General features: G+C 59.2%; 2 long non-coding RNA genes across 3 annotated transcripts; one reads left to right on the top strand and one right to left on the bottom strand.

The window, feature by feature from the left end:
• Nucleotides 1–1,823: 1,823 nt before the first annotated feature.
• LOC132426469 (uncharacterized) lies at nucleotides 1,824–9,053 on the bottom strand. Of its 2 annotated transcripts, none has more exons than XR_009519705.1 (3): nucleotides 8,944–9,053; nucleotides 8,491–8,616; nucleotides 1,824–2,125 (listed from the first exon to the last, which is right to left on the bottom strand). It is a non-coding gene; the product is annotated as an uncharacterized lncRNA (long non-coding RNA). The 2 variants fall into 2 exon arrangements; XR_009519706.1 differs by lacking the exon at nucleotides 1,824–2,125 and adding an exon at nucleotides 7,792–8,225.
• LOC132426468 (uncharacterized) lies at nucleotides 4,388–7,132 on the top strand. Its single transcript, XR_009519704.1, has 3 exons — nucleotides 4,388–4,521; nucleotides 5,527–5,663; nucleotides 6,527–7,132. It is a non-coding gene; the product is annotated as an uncharacterized lncRNA (long non-coding RNA).
• Nucleotides 9,054–11,916: the final 2,863 nt, after the last annotated feature.

Here is an 11,916-nt window from a genome sequence, read left to right as displayed (position 1 = left end):
TCAAACACCTTCTAGGTCGGGTGCTGGGTCCTCTCTCACATCTGTCACGTTGCAGGGTGGACGGGAGCTCAGGAGGGTGCCCTGTGGGGATGGCCCGGCCCCAGGAACCCTTCCCGGAGGCCAGGCCGGCTGCCCCACCCCCAGCCTGCTGGCCTCAGCAAGGGTTTCAGCTCCCGACAGAGGGGAGGCCAAGTCTGCTGCAGCTCAGCCTCCTGCAGGCCAAGGGCCCGTTCCAGGTCGTCGAGGCTGCAGTCCAGGCTGGCCAGCTTCGAGGAACGATGGGGGGGGGGGGGGCGCCTGGCGGTGAGAGTCCTGCCCCAACCTCATGCCAAGACCTTAGGGCAGGGGGCCCCAATCACCAGAAACCCCCTCTGCCCTCCCTAGGAGGGGCGTAGGCGAGCTGAAGCACGGGCACTCAGGACACGGGGGAGGAAGCTCTGGGGCCTGGGATTCTCAGGTGTGGACAGCCTCCCTCGCTTCCACAGGGCTGCCAGGGACGGGGTGCCTTCCCACCGTTAAGGGGGTCCGCAGCCGTCATCTGGGAGCTGCCCGGAGAAAGGCCTGCTTGCTGGCTCAACCCAGAGCTGGGGGTCCTTCACGTGAGGCCCTGGTGCCAAGTGCACCAGGGGCCAGGCCCCGTGCTTGGAGCTCCCGACCCAGAGGCACTGTGTCTGGACTTTTGGGAACTAAGGAGGGGAAGAGCCATGCCTGGAGGGGACGTCCGGGGAGGGGCCCATTTCTGAGAAACGGCCGAGGGCCCAACAGGCACTCCGCTTTCATTCTGACAAATGAAACATCTATGGAAGAGGGAAAGCCCAGGCAGCCAAGGGCGCCCTTGCCGTCTCAAAGTCCCAGGGTGCAGCGCGGGGCTCTGTGGGTGCGGGCAGCAGCTTCCGCGGGCTCCAGCCTCACCCTCAGATGGAGCGCAGAGCCCAGCAGCCACGGGGGCCCAGGCTCAGGGTCCCCAGCCGTGGGGTTCTGGGGCTGCACGCACACGCACACCAGCCCTTGCACTGGGGAGCTTCTCACTTGGCAAGTCCCGTCCAGCAGACAGTACAAGTGTCACAAGATGGTTGCCCCAGGAGAGTCCAGGCGGAGGGGAACCTGTGTGCTCAGGACCCAGGGCGGCGTCCTGAGGATGCACTGGACCCAGAAAAGCATCATGTCCACAGGCAGTGAGAGGGTCAAGGGGCAACAGAGGATGTGCCCAGACCACCAGGGAACTGCAGCTCATCTGAGTCTCCTGCCTTGGTGGGCGGGGCCAGACCTCCATCCAGGAGGGGCGGGGAAGCACTCAAGCACGTAGGCCGCCCGCCTGGTGGACGCAGGAAAGGCCTAGGGAGGCCCAGGCCTGGCCAGGATCCTGGGGCCGTTCAGCCCACTCTCAAACCCGCCCATAGCCAGGGCTGCCCCTGGGGAATGTTCCAGAGAGAGGGGGGTCCGACCCAGACAGCCAGCGGCCCCTTCCCCCTACGCTGCTCCCAGAATGTCCAAACCCTCCACTGCATCCAGACCTGCCAGCCAGTCCCTTTAAGGACCGCAGGGCCCTGGTCTCCATCCTTCAGGCCCGAGAACGCAAATCCTGCTGTTCCCGCGAGAATGAGCCAGGCAGGCTTCTTTTTTTTTTTTAACATCTTTATTGGGGTATAATTGCTTTACAATGGTGTGTTAGTTTCTGTTTATAACAAAGTGAATCAGCTATACATATACATATGTTCCCATATCTCTTCCCTCTTGCGTCTCCCTCCCTCCCACCCTCCCTATCCCACCCCTCCAGGCGGTCACAAAGCACCGAGCTGATCTCCCTGTGCTATGCGGCTGCTTCCCACTAGCTATCTACCTTACGTCTGGTAGTGTATATATGTCCATGCCTCTCTCGAGCTGTGACAAAGCGAAAGACAGGCAGGCTTCTGAGACGAGCCCTTTCCTTGGGGAGCTAATCTGAGAGCTCCGGAGCCTCAGTTTTTCCACCACGGACAGCCCCTGAGACCCTGGCCTCCACTGGCCTCCTGGGTCACGGACTTTCTCTGGGCTGCGCTCCCCGGACAGACATTCTGCGCATTCTGAGACGAAGCCTTCAAAGGTCGGGGACGGCTGAGGACAGGCACCCCATCTGCTTCTTCCCCTGAAATTGCAACCATAATTCCAAACACATGGGGCCAATCCAGGGCTACAGACAGCTGGAAGCCAGGCCCAGTCTGGGGAGACACGGGGACATAAGAGGCACACACGGCACACACGTGGCATCTACGAGGGTCGCCCCACACCCAGGCCAGCCCCAAGTGTCCAAGGCTGCCCCCTCCCCACAGGCTGACTGCAGCCCCCAGCCACCCAGTACCAAGCCGCTTCCCACCCTGGGGCCTCGGAACCACCGCCCCCTCCCCAGAGCCCCCCCACGCTGGCCGGTCCCACCAGGTGCCCTCCGCCGGTACCAGGAAGCCTGCGTGGTCCCCACTCCAGGCCGGGCCTGGAGCCCTTTCCTGTACGCCCTCCGGCCAAGCTTCTGTCTCACCCCACTAGACCCGGAGCCCCCTCGGGGCAGGGCCGGTCCGATCCCACTGCCCGGCCAGGAGCTGGGCACCAAGCAGCATTTGAGGACAGTGTAGACCTGTAACAAAGCTCAGGGGCCAGGCCAGCCCGTCCAGCAGGACGGGGGGCACTTTGTTAAAGCACGTACACACACATACACACGTGCGTACATATATGTGCGTGTGTGTCCACACACCTGTGCATGTAGAATGGGCTCGGCCTCCTGGCCTCCCTCCCGGGGCAGCGAGTGTTGTGCACCCTGAGAAGAAGGGCTGGTGGGAAAACGGGGTCGGGCACCATCTCCACACAGGGCAGGGAGCTCTCACCCCCCGGCGGGGTACCATCCGAGGTGCGCAAAGAACCCAGGTCCCAAGAGGTCGGGGTGCTCACACCCCCAGACACGGCTCAACTCCCAGCCCGAGTTCCTCTCCCTGGAGACTCCCATCTCCACACTCCCTTCTGGAAACCCCTGTGGTGGACACTGAGACCGGCAGAGAGGTTGGGGCTCCCCCCCGCCCCCCAGGCAGGGGCCCCCACCCCCATCTCCCCCCAGACCAGGATTAGGAGGCCCCCAGGGCTGGGGCTGCGGCCCCGACCGACCGCCTTCCAGCCGATCTCTGCCTGTGGCCGGTGGACATTCCCGAGGGCGGGGGAGGAAGTGGAGAGTGGCCTGGGCCCTGGACGAAGCCCACCCGGCAGAGTCCAGCCTGCCCATCAGGCGGCCCAAGGTCCTTCCCCGGATGGCGTGCTGCTCCCGGCAGAGGTGCTGGAGTCGAAGGGCCTGGGTGCAGATCCCACGGCCGCACAACGGGGACACTTGAAAGGAGATGGCCAGGCCTGGTCTGTCCTCCTGGCCTGTTGTCAGTGGCTCTGACCACAGCCCCGGGGGAGGGGGAGACCCCTGGGCGCAGACCCTGCCTGTTCCTCTTGCCCCCCAGCCCCCAGCCCTGCCCACCACAGAACGGGGTGAGCCCACGGCCCACAGACAGGGGGCAGAGTTCCCCCTCAGCCACCTCCCAGGACAGGGACGTCGCCGGGTCTCAGAACAGCTCTGAGCCTCGGAAGAGAGGAATCCCCCCGCGCCGCAAGGAGAGGGGCGATTCTCAGTGTCTGCACACAGACTGTGCTCCAGAAGCACCATCAGACAACAGCCTAATAAACCGCCCTCACTGGCCCCCGTCCTCCCCGACTCGCCGGAACCCCAAAGGTCTAGTCCTGGGGGGACCAGGCCCCTGCTGGACTCTCAAGCACCCAGCCCCACCCCAAAGCGCCCTCGGGTCTCCCAGCAGAACATTTTTGACGTATTCTAAGCCGTCAGCAAAACAAGATGAAAATTCAGTAATTGCTTTTGGCAGGAGTCCACGGGCCAGCACAGGGGCCAGAAATAACCGGGGAGAGGTTTCCTGGGCCACCTGCAGCCCGGAGGCCTCTGTGTGGGCTCTGAGCCTGACCCTGCTGCCACCGCTGCCTGGCGGCCCAGACAGTGGGGACGGGGGGGTGGAGGGACGCTGGAGGGACGCGGGGGAGCGGCCAGGACAGAGCGAGGCTGTCGCTTACACGCTGCAAACCGGGAACTTCCGGAACAAGTTCCCGGTTTTCGGTCCAGCCATCCGAAAAAATGTAATGTCATACTTGAGCGAGAGAAGTAGCTGCTGTGCCGCTTAGCGGCCCAGAAATAGTTGGCTGAGTCCCGGGAGAGGGTGTTGGCCAAGGCGGTTAAAAGGCAGAAACGCCAGGCTGGCCGGGCGGAGCTCACCCCCAGCCCCACCCCCTGCAGGCCTGGCCAGTCCCGGCAGCAGGGGAGGGGTGTGAACCCCAGCGTGGTTAGAACCAGGGTCACTGCGCATCTGCCCGGGGCGGGGGGACCTGGGTCTGACCCTTCCCGGCACAGAGGCCAGAGCGGGGAGGAACCCACTTCACCCCGTCAGATCAGACCCCAGCCCACATCACGGGACCCAAGGAGGGGCTGACGGCCGGCACGGGGACTGACTGGTGAGCCTCACCCTGCCCTTTTTCTGTTGCCTTTGTGTGTCCCAAGCAGGACCCACCTGTACATGTGGCGTGCGTGGCCGAGACCCCGAGAAGGTCCCCAGAAGTGTCTGCCGGGGGGAGTCTGGCCAGGTCTTTGGTGAGAAGGAGACCAGAGGGGTCCAGCCAGGGCTGGGCTCTCGGCACCGGCTGCCCCACATCCTAAAGAAGGCTGGCGGGGCTTCCCTGGTGGCGCAGTGGTTGAGAGTCCGCCTGCCAATGCAGGGGACACGGGTTCGTGCCCTGGTCCGGGAGGATCCCACATGCCACGGAGCGGCTGGGCCCGTGAGCCATGGCCGCTGAGCCTGCTTGTCCGGAGCCTGTTGCTCCGCAACGGGAGAGGCCACAACAGTGAGAGGCCCGCGTACAGAATAAAGAAGGCTGGCTATGCCCTCCCTCTGCCCACCTGTCCACCTGCTGTCTGTGCCGGTCCCTTCTCCTTGGGAGGGGGAGGGGGCTTCCACCTGTCACTTCATTCCCGTCTCTTTAACCATCACCTTGCGGAGGACACAGGGCGGGAGCAGGCCCCATGGTGCCAAGGCTGCACTTGGTCTCGGACGAGGGCCCTGGGGGTGCCCGCCTCCCACTGGGAAGTTAGGCCGGGCTGTCCTTGTCTCCTCGTCCTTCTCCTCCCAAGAGGCACCTGGATGCCCCTGAGGACTAGTCCCCAGTGGCCCTCTCAGGGCCGAGGGGTGAGGATGCCTAGCTCTGAAGCGCACCCACGAGCCCCCCCACTTCAGGCTCCAGGCCACTTAATCCCCAGGTGAGAAGGGGGTTGATGGCCTGTATCAGTTAGGAGTGCGCGAGGCTGCAACACACAGAAAACCAGCTCTCACAACAAGGCGTCCAGGCCCCACATCACCAGAGATCGAGCTCCTGCTTCATCCCTGCCCACCGCCCTAGCCTGGGCTCCCACCTCCCGGGTGCAAGAGTGCTGCCGCCTCACCAGGCAACATGACTGAACCCCAGGCAGGAAGAAGCGGCTGGGACCCAAAGCCTCGCTCATCAGGAAGGCGGCCCTCCCTGGACACTCCTGTCTACACGCTCGGCCAGAACGGACTCACGTGGGCACCCAGCTGCAGGGCGTCTGGAGGACCTGTGTGTTGGTAAGCACGTTGCCCCCCCAAACACAACTGGGGCCCTTTTAGGAAGGAGGCAGAAAGGAGTAGAGGTGGCAGTGTGGCCCCACCCCACCGCAGACTGATGAGGAAATGGCTTGGGCAGCGGGACTCTTCCAAGGCCGCACAGCTGGGCAGAGCCGGAAAGGAAGGAAACGATGGGAAAACCTCTTTCCCCAAAGGAGAAGCCTCCCTGCCCCCGGGGCCACTTGAACCCTGACTTGTAAACACCCAGGAGCCCGTGCCCAGGCTGGGAGGAAAGAGGCCAGCTCCACTCCATCGCCAGGCTCCTACAGGGAGGGCACGTGGATGAAACACACGTGCACACACGTGCACGCACAACAACTGCATGTATACACACACGTACACGCACGCATGCAAATACAAATGTTCACGGTGTACGTAGAGTCGCACACACACACCGGCACACGGGGGCACACGGGGGCACACGCATACACACAGGCGCGTGTACGGAGATGGCCACACGTGCATGTGCGTTGTGTGCAAGTACACACGCGGTGCACGTGTTTGCAGCACGTGGGCACACATGTGTGCGTGCAGGCATGCATGTACACATACGCACCAACACACATACACACTCGCACACGAGCTGCTGGCTCCCAGCCACTCGCTGCCGATGGGCTCAAGGAGCAGGCTGCCAGCCCCACGCCAGGACCCTCTCTGGCTTGCCCACCCCAGGCCCAGCCCATCCTGTCACCCTTGGCGACGTCCAGCCCACCAAAAGCCCAGACTTTCCTAAGCTCAGGCCTCTGGCTGCCCCGGCACCCCTGGAAGAGGGGGGAGACAGGGCAGGAAAAACCCCAAATGGGACCACAGTGTTTATAAAACAGGTCACTGAATTACACAGAACGATATTTCCCTCGCCGGTGCAATTCTTTCCTGGACCAGCTTCACACAGATGCCCGTGCTGGCCTCAAGCGCTACAGAGGGGGCTCGGCAGCCTGGGAGAACCACAGGGGCTGGGCCGGATGCAGTGAGGGGCTGTTGGAACCGCGACGGAAGCCACACGCATTTTCTTGGGCGCTGGACAAAGATACAAACAAGGGGCCGCACACATCTGCCCTCACCCCGTGTCGGGCAGTGGGCAAGGCTGAGGCCTCGGGCGAGGCCCGGAGGGGCTTCTCCTCCCTTCCCTGCTCCCCGGAGGACAGAGGATATCCCCTCGGGAGGGCTCTTGATAAGCATTTGTCCAGTGCATCCTGGAGGATCCTGGGGCCTCCAGCCCTGACCTGAAGATCTCCACGACCCTCCCAGCCTCAGAAAAGCACATCTTCCTTTGTCAAGGTCCAAGAAGGGGCCACTGCGGGGCAGGAAGGCTCCGGTGACCCTGGGCAGACCACCCCCTCCCCGCCCCCGCGCCTTTGTTCAGAGTTCTCCCCCACCCCCTCCGCCTTCGGCCTGATGCTTTTTTGGTAAGGAGATTATAGATACGGAAATAGAGGGAAAGAAGATAAATAGCAAATGGTAAAAGAAGTTTTCTCCACGTAATCCGATTTGTGCTTATCCACAATCTCAAAATTTAAAAAATAAAACAAACACCTTCACTTCCTCTGCCCTGAAGGGAACGCCAAAGGGATGGTGTAGTTCTGACTTCAGCCACCAGGTGGCGGCCAAGACCAGCGCATCCCGTCTCTGACTGGCCTCAGCCCTGGGGAGGGTGCGGGGCTTCCTCCAAGGGTTTTCTGGGTACCAGGAGGAGGAAGAGGGACGGACACAAAGGGAGACTGTGTGCTGCGGAGGTGACCACAGAATGCCTGCCTACTGGGGGGCCCTCCCAACGATGCCCCGAAGTAGGTATTGCCATCATTTGATGACTGGGAAACCGAGGTTTGGAATGGAGAAGGGCCTTGTCCACCATCACACGGCCCAGCATGGGCAGAGCCTGGGCTGGAGCTCTCGTCCCCCGACTCGTTCTGATTCATTCCACCAATACCCAGAGGTCACCTGGCTTTATTTGCAACACTCAGGATGGTGGTACAAGGATGGGGACCCCGCCACACCCCGCAGCCAGCCAGGACGGGACGGTTTTGAGGCCCATCTGCCTGGGCACTCTCGGCTGCCCCAGGCCCTTAGCCCACCTTCTGTGACCGTCCCCAGACATGAGGCTCCAGCAGCGACTTTCTGCTGCAGACTCCAGGGCTCATCGGGGTTCCTGCCCTCCAGTGGGAGGGAGTTGGGGGCCTCCTGGGGTCCCACTGGGGCTGCCACGGGCGAGGGCTGAGCGGCTGGCCACAGGATTTGGCCCAGGGTGTGGCTGGGGGGGCCGGTGCCACTCCCGCCCCAGGGATACCCACACCCGCTGCTTGGGAGCCCACCTTAGCAAAAACCTCGGAGGGCCCTGTCCCATACCAGCCAGGCCGAGAACAAGAGGATCAACAGAACCAGAGCCGCAGCCAGGGTCAGGGAGGGCACCAGGTCCGAGTCCTCGGGGCCAGGGATGGCATCAGCCGCCGCATGGTGGGGGGTGGCGGTTGCACCAGACAGCTGGGTGTCAGAGACCTTCTCACCGGGGGGCCCTGGCTGGCCCATCTGTGAGACGGAGGTGAGGGACAGGACTCCGTTTGGGAAGGGCCCACCACCCACCCACCGCCTGTCCCATCCCTCTCCCTCGGGAAGCCCCCCAGACACAGCAGGAGCCAGGGGCCAAGAGGTGCCCCAGAGGTGACCCTGGGCAGTGACTCCCTGAGCCTTGATTTTTTCCTCTGTGAAATGCAGATGCCAAAGACCACCCTGGGAGGATAAGGACCAGATGAGACAGCCCCTGGGCCGCTGGCGTTCCCTCCAACCTCCTCACCTTCTCCCTTGAGATGACAGGGGCTGGAAGTCAGGACCTTTCCCCCTGCGCCACGGGGTCTGGAATGCAGCTAGGCTAGTTTCTGGGGCAGTTGAAAGCCAGCATCCTCGTCTGGAAGGACTAGAACTGCGGGAGGATTTGTATCAAGGCTACCAGCTGCTCTCTGCCCACACGGCAGCTAAGGAAGTGGGCACCAGGTTACATCCATCTTACAGATGAGAAAAAGGAGGCTCAGTAAAGGAAGTGGCTCCCGAGAAGCCCCAGAGCTTGGCAGGGAGGGTCCTGGCAGCCTGAGACCCTATTCTCGGGCTCCTCTTCCGTACAGGGACAGAGTGTGGACTAGGTCACTTAAGCTCCAATGCCCTAGACCAGCCAGCAAGGTCCAGGAGACAGGGAGTGGCCTCTGCCCAGCCCCTTCCCAACCCCAACCCCGGCAGTTCTCAGGACAATTACTTTCCAGCCATTGGGCTCCCATGTCCTGGAAGAGGGCTGCCCCGGAGCTGCCAGACTCCCCAGGGACAGACACCAGTGAGTGGCAGCCTGGATGGATCAACTAGGGGCTCTTTCCGCTAAAGCAGCCACCCCCTCTGGGGCTTCCCCCAAGGAGTGGCCGGAGCTGCGAGGCGGGGAAGTGAGGGCCCCAGCCCCCGCGTGGGTGTGTCCAGGGCTTTCCCGGGCCCAGCAGAAACAGGTTCCTCAACTCCCAGACCTGGGCTTCCTGCTGCCGCTTAGCTTCCGCATGGGACCTGGGGGAGGCTAAGGAAGAAGGGCAGGCTCTAAATTCAAGCCAGCAAGGGGGCTCCTGGCATTGGATGTGTGCCCATGCTGTGCCAGGCGCCGGGTGGGAGGGAGGGGGGGATAGTCCCACCCCACCCCCAGAGGCCAGGTTCCAGAGCCGCCCATCTGGGGCTGACCCAGATGAGAGTGGGCAGGAGAGAAGATAGGAGGGTTCAGAGGCCTGAGGACCACAGAAATGATCTTTGCTGAAGGAAATTATCCCTTAAGGGCAAAGATGTTCAGCACGCTGCTAATTTTAAAAGCAAAAAGGCGTGAAATAACCTTAATGCCCAGGACAGAAGATTCATGAGCAAATCCAGGCTCGTCCACTCAAGAACCTTAAAAAGCCGGCAAGACAGGATTATGACAAGGAGAGTCATACCAGCTTTATTCTTTTAGCCCCAAACTGAAAATAGCCTGTCCAGGAGAGTTAAATTGACACAAGACAGATTAACAGAAGGAGAAAAAAAACAAATTGAATTTCCTACATGCCGAGGTCTCATAGATACGGGCCCCAAAGAAATGACCAAAGCAGGCAGCTTTTATGCTTTTTAGACAAAGAAACAACAAATTTGTGAAGAACTGACAAGACAAAGAAACTTAGGTTTGGGTGCTCATTAGCGAAGAAACCAGGCAGAGTTTGTTACACAGCCTTCTTGCCTGGAATTCCCCATCTCTGGTGATAAGGATGTCTCTCTACCTCCCGGTGCAGGAAGGGTATATTCCACATGGGAGATTTATTTTCTGCTTTCAGGGCGACAGAGAGGAGGGTCAGAGTGCCCTTCTTGCCTCCACTGTTTCTCAAGTAACTTTAATTCAGCATAATCAGTCTGCCCCGTTGGCATATTTGGGGGTGGCTTGCCCCGAGCTTCGTGAAACCCAACCACCCATCAAAGGATGGAACTTAACACACACAGCAACAGAAAGAGAACAAGCCACTAGAAAGCACAGCACGGATGAACCTCACAGATGTACTGAGTAAAAGAAGCCAGAAAAAAGCACTTAATATATGGTTCTCTTTCTATGAAACTCTAGGAAAGATTAATGTACAGTCACAGAAAGATGGTTAGTGGTGTCTTAGGGATGGAGGAGGAGTGTTGACCGGGAAGGGGCACCAGTATACTTCTTGGAGGATGGAAATGTTCTATGCCTTGACTGGGGGGCCACTGCGTGATACAGCTGCCAACACTCATCAGTCTACACACTTAAAATGGGTCCATTTTACTGTGTGTAGACTGTCCCTCAATAAAGCTGACTTTAAAGGAAAAAAAAAAAAGCCAGAAACAAGAGCAGGATTCCATTCAAGAGGTTCAAGGGCGGGAAAATCTAAGCCACAATGACAGAAATCAGAGCAACGGGACCTCAGGAGGGTGGGCGTGACTGGAAAGGAATACTTGGGATTTTCTGGGGGTGATCAGAAGCTTCTTTCTGGATCTGAGCCGTGACTCCTGGGTGCGCACAGAATTTGATTCATTGAGCTGCACCCTTAAGATGTTACGGAGCTCAGGTCTGGCTGCTCGAAGCTTGAAAGCCAATACTCAAGAAACAGGTGTTGGTAGGAAAGGAGAGGTTGCTTCATACAGGAGGCCAGCAACCCGGGGGGAGAAGGCAGACTTGTGTGTCCAAAAGCCAACTTCCCCTGCCAATCAGAGCCTTTAAAGGGGAGTTTCGGGGGTGTACAGGCAAAGGGAAGGGTCTACATGCAGAAACAGCACAGTCAGCTCCGACAATCATCTTGAAATTGGTCTTGCGGTGGGCTCATCAGTGTCTTGTTTTAAGCACAGTTTAATCTTCAGTTCCAGGGCTGGTTTGTGCCCATTTCTTTCAGGCCAGTTCTTGGAATGGAGATGGAGCAGTTTATGTCATGGCTACAGTGTGGTCTTCATGGAGTTAACCCTTTCCACCGAGTGGGGGTTTCAGTATTGGCAAAACAGCTCAAAGGGTATGACTCAGAATGTTATCCATAGCCTTTGAGGAGGAACTAAAGGTCCTTGACTTTGTTTAATGACGAAACACTATTATTTTGTCCTGTTTGCTTTTCTTTGCTTCTGCATTTTTTCACTTCTCTGATTAAATTTATTCTATGGATAAAGTTTTCCTACAGACAAAAGGCAGGCGGAGGACACGGAGGGGGCAGTCTGTCCCGGGAAGGCCCCACGGGGTCCGGCTCGGTTTTGACGTGTTACATCTCAATTTTCAAAATATGGTCACGAGGACGATGCAACATTACAGCAAGAGTCACCACTTATTGGGTGTGCCTGAGTCCACAGACTATACCCTTGACGGCAAGCAAATGCTTAAAACACAGTGTGAAGTGGTCACACAATCAGATGCACACTCGACGGGCAAACACACAAAACAGACACATGGGGAAACGAGAGGAAGGAAAGACACTAAGATTCCAGCAGGGTGAGGCTGTTGGCAATGGATGTGGCCTTCCCACGTCTCTGTTTTCTCTATTCTAATACATGTGGTTACATTTTGATGATTATAAAAGAGAACTGTAATAACTTTTTTAAACACTTCGCTATTTTGAGAGCTAAACTTTGGAAATAACCCAAATGTTCAACGACAAAGAGTCGGTTGTAAAATACATGTGGCACATCCACTCAGCAGAATAGGGTCTGATTCAGCCTCCTCCATCTGAAA

This window comes from Delphinus delphis, chromosome 6 (genome assembly GCF_949987515.2).
Source record: "Delphinus delphis chromosome 6, mDelDel1.2, whole genome shotgun sequence".
NCBI classification, from domain to species: Eukaryota; Metazoa; Chordata; class Mammalia; order Artiodactyla; family Delphinidae; genus Delphinus; species Delphinus delphis.
The sequence above is the reverse complement of the archived record's forward strand: the minus strand, read 5'-3'. Positions and strand labels throughout refer to the sequence as shown.